Raw genomic sequence first — 14598 nt, 5'->3', positions numbered from 1 at the left:
AGTCAATCAATAATAAAGGTGCTGTTTATCTGTTTAGAGTTGCTGTATGCTTTAGTAATAACGCTTTTCCCCCTGACTATTTAAAAAGTTACACAGTTCATTCATCAAGCTATTATGGACCAGTTCAAGCTGACAACACTGTGTGGACCACAAGAAACTACAGAAGCCTACATGTGTAGATACATTATGCCTAAAAAGACTTAATATCCAATATTAATACTGTTTTTATGTATTGTTATTTCGAAATGCTGTTTTTAGTAAACTGTGAGAGACATGATGTGGGTGACTTGACTCAATGAAGATCTTGATTTTAAGATTTTAACCAAGATGAAACCGCAATGCGAGTACCATCTTGGCTGCACAAACACGCAGTTTTACCAGTTGTCAGGTCCCTTGTCGTGAAACAGCCTAGTTTAGTTTCTATTACACTGGATACATACTCGTCTTTATTTTTTCATCATGCCAGCCACCTCGGTAGTCGAGCATATTGGTTGACTGATGAGCGTGCCTGTGCATGTGCGTATGTGTGTGTGTGTGTGTTTACTTAAACACAGTGAAACAACTCTGGCTACATCTACAACTTCAGGGGCTAATACAGCAGCATGCAGACAGAGATGTGTTCATTAATTTCTGTTTTGTTATTTATAAATTTTTTTCATTGCATCACAAATGTTATGGACTCGGCTGGACTCAGGAAAAAATCCAGAGTCCCAAAGGCTCGAGTCCGAGTCCAGTCCGAGTAAAAATGCATCCGAGTCTCTGACAAGTCCAAGTCCATTAAAATTGGACTCGTGATTCGGACTCGAGTTCAAGTCCAAACTCGAGTACCCCAACTATACTTCACTGTATTACATTCTTTACAGCTAACAACAACTCCCTGGCACCCCTCTGTGGACATTTCACCCGGAAACTGGAGCTCACACACTCCCTTATGTTTAATCACTTCCTGCTTCGGTCACTGAGGGCAGTGTTTCAAATTTCAGTAAGCACAGACAGAGTTTAGCTCAAGAAAAGACAACCTACTGTTTCCAAATACACAGTGAGATCAGTCTGATCAGTGAGTTGAACTTGAGAGCTAGATCAGTCAGACCTGTTTATGCGAACCGGATCAACTGATTTATTGAAAAGATCCAACTCCCGCTCTCATGAACGCTTAAGATTATCAGAGAATAATGATTTAAAATGCTGTTTCTAACACAAAGCTATCTTATGGCTTCAGAAGACTTATAACATAGCACCCAAGTTGTACAGACCACCGTGATACTTTTATGGTGCTTTTGCTTCCTTTATGAAGCTTGAAAGCTCCAGTGAATTTTTGGGTGTACTATTCTTTAAGCATTGTGCAAAGGCGTGGCTGAGCACCGTACTGTGGAGAGTGAAGCAGCTAGGGGAGATGAGTGGTGAATGATTTCCACCTGTGCTTAACCAGGTCTTGTGTTTCAGTGATGAGTGATGGGGGCTTTTAAGGAGAGGAGACAGTAGGGAGAGAGAGCCAAGCTGAGAAGCTACATGTGTGTTGGCCACTGACATTTTCATTTATGTTGAAGCACCTTGAGTTGTGTGCGTGTGAAGCTGTATTGTTGCGCTTTGAATTGAATTAGTTTTCTGTTGAATAAAAATACATTCCTGTGTTGGAATCACCATCTCCCGCTTCCTCATTCCCTGAACTTCAGGATCTTGCTACACATTGTTATCCACCTAAACAATTGCTAAATTATGCAAAATGAAATGCATTCAAACATAATATTCACCTTAACTGGGCCCGTTCTGCTCTGGATGTGTGTTGGTAATTAATGCTGAGAGGGTGGAGAGGTCAGCAGTAGAGAGAAGAGCAGGGAAGTGAGTGGGAGAGACACTGTTGTGCTTCAACTCAGATGTCATGTCTGATCTCTCCATCCCATCTCCCCCTTTGAGAGCTTTGAGAGCTCCCCCTTTGTTAGATGGTGCTTAGAATTTACCCTGCATCAGAGAATGCTGAGAATCCATTGATTTTTATCTGGGTTTGTGAATGTGATGCTGAATCACGCAAGCAAAAGTTGAGAAAATGTTAACATGTGCAACAACAAACTTTGTAGGCATCCGTTGACCAATGATAATTTCAAATGGACAGCTCCAGTTGTAAGGAAATACAGTTTGCTATTCCCTCTTGATTTCAAATCCAGCTGTTTTCACACCCTCCAACTGCTTATGCATTCCTATCCATCAAATGCTCTGTCTGTAAGCACCATTAAAGTCAAATGAGATTTTGGTGAGGCATCTCACCTGCTGCAATTGGCTTAGCTATGAGATGATAACAGATAATATATTCAGCATGATTTATTTTTTGAAAGAATACATGTAGTATAACAGATAAAGAATAGATATGTATAAAGATAGATTATAAATATAATGTCTTTAAAACTTTACACAAGATGCATTTGATGTATTCTCTCATGCACTTCATGTTCAGCTAAGATGCATCTCCTTTTAACTTTTGCTTATCCCTCTGCTATCCCTGTGCAACAGGGATGCATTGACTCTTATTTGAACTCTGTGATCTGACAATAAAAGGCAGGATTTGGACAGAATTAAGTCAGCAGATCCTCCTGCACTCCTTCAGTCGGGGGCAGAATTCTGAGGAAGCCTCTTTTAATGCACTGTATGTTTGTTCTCTGGGTGTGGCTTGGATTCATCCAGAATGCCCAGTGGATACAACAGTCTGAGACACTTCGCCCTAAATTGCGATTACTTTGAAGTATCTCCAGTACCTCTACAATGCACAACACAAAAACATCATTATACAACAGTTAGCTCTGGTCCTCAAATCTGCATCCCAGTATTGAGCAATACTTATAATATACTAGTATACATTTACAATATATTAGTATAACAGCACTGGAATGTGTCACTATTTGTATCACTTATCTTGTCTGTGTTTGTTAGCTGTCAGCTTTGTGTTTGTTGCTCGGTGACAGAGACAGAATGGTTGATCCTGCTTTGGCTTCTTTTGGAACCATTTCCATTGGCAGAGCAAAAAAAAAAAAAAACAATCACTGGCCATCTTGTGTCTAATATAAAAGTTACTTGATATTAACTCCTAAGGTTAATATCAAGAAAATTCAAAACATAGAAATAAAATGAGAGTTAAGCTACTTAGCAGGAATATTGTAAGAAGGGTTTGGATGACATCACCCAAATAACACTGAAGCATGAAAATATTATAGATTCTAGCTACTCTGTAGGCTCAAGGTTTTGTTGTACTATCCAAAGCTGTTAAACCTGTCAGTTAAAAGAAAAATACAACCTCAGTTCAGATTCCAATTTTCAATGTAAGCCATGAAAGCTCTTTAAAAAAAAAAAGTGTTTGGTTTCAAGGTCTTCGAGTGCATGCTATTTGTCACATCACATGTATAATTCTGTGCATTGGTGCTGCCTTGCCCAGATCCAGTATTTATTCAGCATGTCTGTGAGGGAGAGAGAACAGCAGCCATTATCTCCAGTGATAATAGTGCTCTGACATCAGAAGAACTGGCAGTGTGGGGCCAGAAGTGTTTTTGAGAAGGGGACAGAGGGAAAAACAGAAAAAAAGATCATCTACCACTTGCAGAGTTCACAACATGGAAAAGCAGTGCAGAGCCAACTGTGACCAGATTTTACTGAATAAAAAAAATATTTTAGCAGAGTCATTATGAGTGTACAGAGAGCAATAAATGCTATAAACAAAGCAGGCATTATACATTTATCTGGCATAGACACACTTAACCCACACACATCTCCTATCCAACAACTGCTTAGAGATAGCCCTATGTTTCTAAAGTAGAAAGCACTTACCCTAATCTAACCTAACTCTAGCAGAAATATTGGCGCATATATTTACATTATGCTGGCACTAATACTGGAAACTATGTTAAGTTAGATGTTTTCAACTAAAGAAACATATGAAAAATGTTCTACATTAAAGCGTAAAGCCAAAATATATTGCATTTAAATTTCAGTTGAAATGTTTTCGAAGCATACTGTAGCAGAAAACTCACACAAAACTCAAAACTTAGGGAAATAGGTATTCCCAGCAGTCAGCTGCTCCTGGCAATAAAATTGTCCAAGGTTATGCTATGGAATCAGTTATGTAATTGCTGTAGACTGCAAAGAAGAATAGGTCACTGCATTGAAACCTCAACTATATCCCCTCTATGATCAATCCATTAAAGTTCATTGGACAACAGATGAATCTATCCCTTTTATTTCACCCACTCTTCAATTCAACGATGTCATCAGCAGCTTATGGAATTTATATGGAAAATACAGCATGGTATCAAACTGTTTAAGTGTGATTGAAAGCATTTCAAGGGGACAGAGACATGTATATTGACAGGGAAATTCTAAAGACACTGAATTTTGTTTTTTTATAATACAGTCCTGATTCACATCCAAAATGTGCATGTAACGATGACTGCAGTTTGTCTGTCAAGCATGGGTCGCCTCCCCTCTCCTACTCCTCATTTGAGTGTGCAGGTCCTGTTAAATGGCTCATGACGGGGATTCAAGCACGTTCCCAAAGAGATAAGTTGGCTACTTCATTTTCCACTTATCTGCCTTATCTCCTGGAGCCATCCCTACCTCCTTCCACCTCGTTCTTTGTAAAAACACTGCACAGTTTCAGATCTTTTAAATGGTGATTCACTTAGCATTATTCTGGTTTCAGTTATTTTATTTTACTGTCCCAATCTTGAGCTGCCATTTGGCTAAATTTTAAAAATAGCATTTTTAAACATTACATTCATCTCACTCAGATCGTACCATGTGCAAAAAAAAATAAAATAAAAAAAAAAAATAAAAAAACACAAAAAAAAAGAAACATTTGCAATGTACATATCAGATTGTATTTGCACTGTACATAACAGATAACAGATTTGTATGAGATTTGCACTACGTATGTGTATGTATGTGTGTGTCTGTGTGTTTATGCACATGTGTATAATTATTTTTTATTTTTTATTATTATCTATGTCTTGCTGCTGTTTTTGTATTGTTTTTGTATTGTTGTACACTGGAAGCTCCTGTCACCAAGACAAATTCCTTGTATGTGTAAGCATACTTGGCAATAAAGCTGATTCTGATTCTGATTAGGGCACCAAAAAAGGAGCTCAAATAAGTTGAATTTTACCTCATCAGCTCCCAAACCACTCAGTTTAGACACACAGCAATGACATTTAAAAAGTATTTGATATTTTGACATTTAATGCAGAATTTTCCAATATCACAATGACCGAAAAGCCAGGATTGGGCCGATTGTGGACCACTGTTGCATGAGAAGCTGTGTTAGGGAGATGAATTAGCCATTAAATAAAATGCAGTGTGGTAGACACCCTGATCCCCTATAATCCCTGTTGTCTCAAAGACAACAATTCCACCTTTTTCCACCACGCTCTGCTAATTTCTTCAGTGCTCAGCTCGTTATGTTGAAATTCCCACAGATGCCTTCTGCTGCTCCCGTCTTCTGCTGAGGACACAATCAGGGCTGTAACAGATAACACAGCTGCAGTTATTTGTTGGGAAAAACAGTTACATTAACTCAATTTGAAAAGTTTATTGCATGCTGCATAACTTTATGTATCTTTTTTTATTACTTCATTCACTGGTATCCTGAGAAAGGTGATCCCGTGTGGCCTCAGTATTTTTGGATGTGCATGAACCCTTCATATAGAACAGATTTGTCAGAGGTAAAAGTTCCCCATGTAGACTCAAAATGGTCATCAATGGCACAATTTTGTGAGCTCACACCATGACAGCTGGGCTCACCCCATTAGTGATCAATTCAAGGCCGCCTGAACAACCGCTTTTTAAGAGACATGCATTCAACTTGAGCGTATTGTCACAGATCAAGTCCATTTGTCAAGGTGTCCTTGGTCCAGTGTACCCCAGACCATCAAACATTTACCAGCTATCCAGTTCAATGGCATCAGACTGTGAGGCGTAAACAATGTGTGTGTGAGAGAGAGAGAGAGAGTAGAGCTGAAATTGTGGAATTGTGATAAAGCTGTTATAACTTTACTGAGGTGGTAATTTACCTTTACCACTGAACCTTTTTTGTGTTTCTTGTTTGTTCTAACACTTTAATAAAGAATATTTATAACTAGTTTTAGGGAAGATAATTGTACCAGGGGTGGAGCCAAGAGTTTTTCACAGGGGTGGCTGGGCAGGGTCCAGCGAGGGGGGGTGGGGGTTTGATGGTGGTTGTTGGTGTAGAAAGACTAACAAAATTGTGCCCAAGAAAACAAATGACCAAAATGGCAATTGCGAATGGGGTGGCCAGGCTTCGGGCCAAGGTGGCCATGGCCACCCCTTACCACCCCCTAGATCCACCCTTGAATTGTACTCTAAGGATGTATTGTGTACCTTTAAAGGTACATTAATATGTTTTGTTCCTTTTTTAGGTTAAAGGGTTAGTTCACCCAAAAATAAAAACTCAGCATTTACACCCATCATGTTGTTCCTAACCTGCATGACTTCTGCTGCTTGAATGACAGCTTCACCATTTACTTTGACTCTATGGGAAAAAAAAAGATGCAATGAAAGTGAATAGGGACTGAGGTTGTCAGTGTCAAACATTCTGCTCAACATCTCTTTTTTTGTTCCAGGGTAGAAAGAAAGTCAGACAGGTTTGGAACACATGAGGGTGAGTAAATGATGACAGAACTTACATTTTTGGGTGAACTACCCCTTTATGGTAGGCTCTGTGATTTTAATGATAATGACTTGGATTGGTCAAAGAATAACAAAATAATAAGAATATGTAACAGGGTGACATCATAAAGAGCCGATTCACGCCCGGTATCTAAGGTGAGTGTTAAACATATTCACATCCAGAGGGCAGTGATTCAGCAGAGTAGTGATCAACAGCACTCCCATAGAGCCCTCTAAAGGCTCACAGTGACTCATGGCAGACATGCCAAGTGATCCCAGCTCCCCTTTTGTGCCAGGTAGGTTGACGGCAGAGTGATCAAAACAGAGCCATGTCCCACCTCCTCCATCCCTCTCTTCAACCCTCCCCTTGTATCTCTCCTCTGTCCGCTGCTTCTCAAGCTGTCTGTCTCCAAAAGTGATGTGCTAGGAACAATGGTTAACTCTTTGTACCATGAAGTGCTATGGAGGCAGGATCGCATAAAAGAGTGTTTTCTACAAAAGCCTTTCAGAAATGATGGGACACATTTTTCTCTGCAAAAATATAACAGTTTAGTTGAGCATAGTCATTCTGATAACAAGTGTCATGCATCATTTAGGGAGATAATTTGGTTAACATGTAGCTAGCATGAACTTCTGTTACTTTTTCAACTGTGCACTACAGTCTCTCCATTTTAGCAAAGGGAGTTTGGTTTTAACATTAGAAGGGCCATTTTAAAATAAACAATTACAGCTGATCAGTTATTCTTATTAAGAAAGAGTGTGTATATGTTGTCCAGTAACTTTTCTATACTGAATAAAAACATCCAAACAATACACTGTAGTTTGATGTTTAAAAATCAAGGTTCTTGTACAGCTCTTGTTTATTTTATACAGCCCAGTTTGATTACCTAAACTTTGTATATTATATTTAATACTTATATTACATTCAGTCACATCTGTGATTGCAAGAAATATTGGTGGGGATCATTCAGTATAGTCTCTTAACTTTGTTAGAGACATGTCCATATCAAAGCGTCCATAACTACGCCCATGATTTTAGTTTTAATTAGAAGGAATGTGAAAGGCCTGTTGAATGTATTTTGCTTTGATGGACAGCTGCACATTTAGCTTAACTGTGACCTTTTGGATGAATGTCCAATAACCAAGCTTCCTCATACATATTACATCAGATTATTAAGTGAGTGTGGCTGTGTGGTGCTGACAATAGAAAGCTGGCCACAAATCACTTTCAAATGTGGGCCAGTGGAGGCTTTCAGGCGAGGATGGCTTGTCTTGCCACCCAGGCAGTTTTTGAATGGAGTTTTTTATGTATCTGACTTCTGAGGGCTAAATGTTTAGCTAACGTCCTACAAGAGCCAACAGTTTGATTCTTTTATATTTTTATTTTTTCAAATGGGGTCTGTACTCTTAGTTTTATACATTATGATAGAAGTAATAGCCTAACTGCTATGTCTCATATTTACTTTACAGAGGAAATGAAAACACCAAAACTTTTACCACTAAAGAAATTAATAGGAAATTAATATCACTTCTGAAGACAGATTAAACCACTGGAGTCTTAAGGATTAATTTTATGCTGCCTTTATGTGTTTTTTGGAGCTTCAAATTCATTTGGACCCATACATTTTCATTGTGAGGACCCACAGAGCTGAAATATTCTTCTAAAAATCTTTGTTTGTGCTCAGCAGAAGAAAGAAAGTCATACACATCTGGGATGGCATGAGGGTGAGAAAATGATGAGAGAATTTTAATTTTTGGGTGAACTATCCCTTTATCTCTACTTGAGCAGCTTAACATGTATACAAGTTGCATGCATGAAACTCTGGATGCTCACTTAAAGGAATAGTTCACCCAAAAATGAAAATTTGCTGATAATTTACTCACCCTCAGGCCATCCAAGATGTATCTGAGTTTTTTTCTTCATCAAAACAGAATTTAAGACTTTTAGGATTTCATTTCAGGCCTCCTCCTCTAAACAATGCAAGTGAACGCCCTCCTTTTTTTTTTTTTTTTTGCATATTTAGGGTGCATCAGAATAATCCACACGACTCCAGTCGACAAATAAAGGTCTTCTGAATGCAAACGATCTATTATTTTTAGAAACAAAACAATACTTATATACTTTTTAACAACAAATGTTCCCTTCTGTACATCTCTGTGATATGCGCTCATGAGAGGGATGACGTAAGCTCGTTGGTAAGGTCACGCATCACGTGGAGGAGTCAGGAAGCGCGTCATTGTTTACATCGGTTTTTTTTAATTATTATTATTTGGAAATTATTTATATATATATATATATATATATATATATATATATATATATATATATATATATATATATATATATTGTTTTGAAATTGTTTTGGACTGTGAACAGCACAAGTTTCTCTTGTAAACAATGACGTGCTTCCTGACTCCAAGCCATGTGTTGTTTATGCAATTTGGTTCATAAAAAGTGAGTTGATTCCATATGTACAGTAAATACACGGTCTCAGATTCAAGCAACCTATAGGTTAATTGAAAACCCTTGATGAATTGTGGCATTAAGTGCTTGTAGAATACATACCGTATGCACTGGTGCACTGAACACCCACTGTAAAAATTAGAAGATACCTGAGGGTGTCACGGTTCTGGTAAGCCCGTAAATTTGTTTTGTTTGTCTTGTCATTTTCTCTTTCTTGTGTTTCTTGTTTTACTGTGCGAGAAACTGCTCCAAATGATTCTGTGAGTGCTCTGAACGAATTGTACTGAATCACGAATCGATTCAGACAGTTTTGCTAGCTCGTTTGGCCAATTCACTGAAAAGAACCAACTCAAAAGAATTATTCATTCACAAATTGGTCATCGCTAGTTCTTTTAAACAGCCACGGAAAACACTTGATTGATGAAATATTCTGAGATTAAATATTTTTCAGGTCAGTCAGAATGCTCATGGTACACACAGTACATACGGCTGTACAGCTGCAGGTGCCACTGAACAGGTACATCAATGATTCTCTGGCAGCCCTTCATTCGACCTTCCTCCTCGCCGGCAGGGGGTTCTTCGTGGAGAAGAAGGATGGCTCGTTTAGACCTTGTATAGATTATCGGGGGCTGAATGACATCACGGTAAAGAATCATTATGCTTTGCCATTGATGTCCTCAGCCTTTGAACGGGGCATCTGTCTTTATGAAGTTGGACCTACGCAATTGCCACACAATCAGTTCCATTTCTGGGGTTAAATGTTTCGTCTGAGGGAGTGCGCATGGACCTGACTAAGGTACAGGCTGTTTCCGATTGGCCAATACCAGATTCTTGCAAGGCCTTGCAGAGGTTTCTGGAGTTCGCTAATTTTTTCGGAGGTTTATTAGGAATTACAGTCAGCTCGTCACACCTTTGACAAATCTCACCTCCACACGCACTGATTTTTGTTGGTCCCTGGGAGCCCAGGACGCTATTTCAAAATTAAAGAATCGGTTTTGTACCTCACCTATTCTAATTACTCCCGATCCCGCAAATCAGTTCGTGGTGGAGGTGGATGCGTCTGAGGTTGGAAAGATGCATCCATGTGCATTTTTCCGCATCGTTTAACCCCAGCTAAATGGAATTATGATGTCTGCAACACAGCGTCTCCAGCCGTGTGCCCAGCGGGTTGGTTTTTTGTTCCGCGATCTATCTGGACGCATGTCCTACAGTGGGGTCACTTGTCTAACATCGCTTGTCATCCTGGGGCGACTTGCACCCAGGCGCTCATAAGACAACGATTCTGGTGTCCATCACTAGCACAGGATGTACGTCACTTCATTGCAGCTTGCCCCATTTGCCTGACTAACAAAACGTCCTGTGAACCCCAGCCAGGCTCCTCCAACCATTGCGAGACCCTGGTCAAACATAGCCATGGATTTTGTAACTGGTCTCTCCTCCTCCCATGGCAACACAGTCGTTTTTGACTGTAGTGGACCATTTCTCCAAGACGGCTCACTTTATTCCCCTCCCCAAATTACCTACAGTGAGGGAGACAGCAGTAGCAGTCATTAATCACGTCTTCCCCATTCATGGCCTCCCAGTCGATGTGATTTCTGACCCCCAATTTGTGTCACATTTTTGGGCAGAGTTCTACCGACAGCTGGGGCCTACAGTGAGTTTGTCCTCTGGGTTCCATCCCCAAACTAATGAGCAAGCTAAGTGGGTGAATCAGGAGCTGGAGAAAGCTCTGCGTTGTGTGGCCTCCCGTAATCTGTCTTCTTGGAGCGATCATTCAGTCTGGGTCGAGTACGTCCATAACTCCTTGCAGTCGTCGTCTACAGGGTTATCGGCCTTCTAGTACAGCCTCGGTTACCAGCTCCCTCTGTTCCCCACACAAGAACCCGACGTCCAGGTTTTGTCCATTCACGCCTTTTTGCAGAGGTGTCGATGCACCTGGAAAGCCACCAGATAAGCCCTCGTGCAGAATGGTGCTCACGTTAAGAGGTCTGCGGAACAGCACTGGGTTAAGGCCCTAACTTATGTGTGTGGGCAAAAGGTTTGGTTGTCCTCTAAGGACATCCCTCTCTGACTCCCCTCACGTAAGCTGGGTCCCAGATTTAGTGCACCATTTCCCATCGCCAAGGTCATTAGCCCGGTGGCAGTTCGTCTCAAAGTACCTCCTCACCTCAAGCGTATCCATCCGGTTTTTCACATTTCTAAATCTAACCCATTTTACATCCTGCCACTCCTGTCCCTCCTCCTCCGCGTCCTTATTGATGGCTCTCCGACATACATGGTCAGGAGACTGATCAATGTTAGGCGGAGGGGCAGAGGGTTCCAGTACCTGGTCGACTGGGAGGGCTGTCTTGTCACTCTGTTGGTTTGCCTGCATTGTCTGGGTCGTGTTTTGCCTTCCAGTCTTCACTGAGTTCAGCCTGGCGGTCCACAAAGGAATTCCGCTCTATGCCCGTGTACTGGGGATCTACACTTCTGCTGTTGCACGCATTGTCTGCTGGACATATCTCTCATCGCCAAGCTTCTACGGAGAATTCTGTCAAGCTCCTCCTGACTTCCACAACGCACATGCTCCACTAATGAGCACACTACTGTCTACTCTGCGCGGTGGCGCAATACTGACTTTATTAATAAATATTTTTGGAGTTGTTACCTCTGCTCCTGGGTCATTCTGTCCAGCACCTATATGTTACAGAGGGACCACACAGGCAGAATCCTCTAGGGAGCCTTTCTAAAAGGGCGGTTCTTAGAGGAACTTACACAATTGTTTCTATAAGAACTAAAAACATATATCCTATTTTAGGAGTTCCTGCAGTTGTTACCTTAGCAAGCTACCAAACCCTCAAAATGTGTTTTGTTGGTGTAACCAAATGTAATCAGGTTGGTTAAAACATGTATAATATTTTTTACTTGAATCAAACCAGTAAATTTTGATGTTACAACATGAAGCACAGTTTTTAAGTTAACATTTATTTCAATGTGCAGACAAATGCAGTTAGATGCACAAATGCATCTGCCTCGAATACAGACTCTTCTTAGGTTCTAACAAAAGTTTTCAACACCTGCCAGGAAATAATTGCCAAAATTTGAATCTTACCACTATGTATCTCATTCCTTCAATGAAAAGTGTCAGTGTGCCACTTTTTAAACATTCCATCAGAAAATAGGGCAAAACAAACAGAACAATGGCATTTCAAGTCATATCGTGACAGCATTTGTCATATTGTTTTTTGTGCTATTGCACATTCTCTGCCCTGAGGTTTAACCTGGCACCAAAGTGAGCCCTTCTAATCATTGCTTTGAGCTGACAAAACCTCCCACTTTTCAAAATAACATCCTGGTGCAGACAGAGTGATGACATTTTTAGATTCCAAGGACAGTTAACTTCCCTTCTTCCTGGTTACCATTGTACTCTTGTGATTGCAATATCCTACAGGGATGAATGCAACCCCCCTTCTTCCATACCACAAGCTCACAATGCCTTAGGTAGAAGATAGTTTTGCATATATACAAGACGTAAAGGCTGTGGGATATTGCCAGATGTTCCATGTTCTGACATACTTGTGTTTAATACTAGTGTTGGTTGAGGCTAACACTCTCCTACGGAGGCAAAACACAGTAACTATGCCAACACTGAAACTGGAGAAAATGGCTTCAAAGTTTTTTGGTTTTGGTGTGGATTATGTAGGTACTAAGTAATTACTTTTTTTTATTTTTTTTTATCTGAGCATAGCTGAACCAAACCAATCTGTCACAGGACAGATCATAGTCAAATGGGGCTTTTCCACTGCACGGTACAGCTCGACTCGACTCTGCTCGCTTTTTGGGGGTTTTCTACTATGGATAGTAACTGGTACCTGGTTCTTTTTTAGTACCACCTCGGTCGTGGTTCCAAGCGAGCTGAGCCGATACTAAATGTGACGTCAAAACACTGCAGATCACTGATTGGTCAGAGAGAATCGTCACTACCAGCGTCACTGGATTTGCGACACAGGACTTCAACTTGCTAATATTAAAGTTAGCATCAGTGATAGCAGTATCATTTGTTCATGCAAATTTCGAATTGAAAAAAAGAAATCGCAGTGCGCAAAACCACGCCGTGGTCAATAAAAGAGGTGCAGACATTCCTCTCCTTAGCAGCTGAGGAGAGGATCCAACGAGAGCTGGATGGGGCGATGCAACTATGACGATCAGTCTATAATCCCACCCATGTTGAGGCTGCACTAAACTGCAGTGGAAAAGCAAGCTCGGAAAAGTAAAGCAAGCAGAGTCGAGTCGAACCGTAACGTGCAGTGTAAAAGTGCCAAGAGAGACATGGGACCCAATTTTAAGAGCACCAGCACTAAGCGCATTGCTATGCCATAAGCCATAATTGCAAAGTCAGTGGTTATGGCCACAAATTTTTGATATTTTAGTGCAAGTATGCGCTAAGTCTAGGTGCGAGTGGGTTTGGTGAAATTGCGTGCACAACGCACTAATGGGCTAGGACATGTGCAGTTCAGTTTGGAGGTTCTTCTCTGGTTATTGCAGCGTCTGCATCCTATAGTCCATTCCCTCAAGCACCAGTAATATATATATAAAAAAAAAACAGCACATTCATAAGAAGTTGGTAGTGTAAATGGACTGTATGCAATGAATTAGAGTAATAGAAATATGGAATTTTATATGCTTAGAAAATGTTATTCTCATCAGGATTTGGATGTATGCACCATTAAATTATAAGGAATGTACAGTATGTAGGCCTATCATTAATCATTTTCATCTACTGTCACGCAAATCATGGCTAGTATTAATAGTGATTGTATCAACACGCACTTCACTTCTACCAGTCAATTTTGAACAATTAAATTAATTTATAGAAACACGAAAAAAATTAAATGAAAAATATTTCTAAATTCAAATGAAACAATGTAATAAAAATGACAAAATTATCTAAAAAATATATACATACCAAATCCAAAAATTTTATCCTCTCCTACTTATTTGACCTTATGCAGTGACTTAAAAAAATCACCCTATGACAATAGATATAAATACCAAAACAAATTCGATATTATACAATTGTAAAAGACAGTATAATAATAATAATTGAAAAATAAACCATGACCTCTAGAAAGTTTAACACAAATCTGTTTTAATCAGTGACTACAGTCTGGAAAGGTCCTTTTAAAATTAACTACACTTAAATGAACCACCTTTACATTATAGAAAAAAATGCAATGCAGTATCATAATATATACACAGTTACATGTTAATTAAGTGCATTTTTTATATGTTGGCATAGATCTCAGATCTTTTTTTTTTTTTCTTTTTTTTCATTCATGTATCTTTGACACACAGAGAGAATCAGGAAGAATCTTAAACAAACAGGACATTTGAAAATAGAAAGGATATCTGCAGTCTAAGGCATTCTGCAATGAACACCAGAAACAATGTACAGCCATCTGGAGAAGATACTGCATGTTTTGTCTTAT

The sequence above is a fragment of the Myxocyprinus asiaticus genome, chromosome 23 (assembly GCF_019703515.2).
Source record: "Myxocyprinus asiaticus isolate MX2 ecotype Aquarium Trade chromosome 23, UBuf_Myxa_2, whole genome shotgun sequence".
Classification (NCBI taxonomy): domain Eukaryota; kingdom Metazoa; phylum Chordata; class Actinopteri; order Cypriniformes; family Catostomidae; genus Myxocyprinus; species Myxocyprinus asiaticus.
This window is presented reverse-complemented; position numbering follows the sequence as displayed.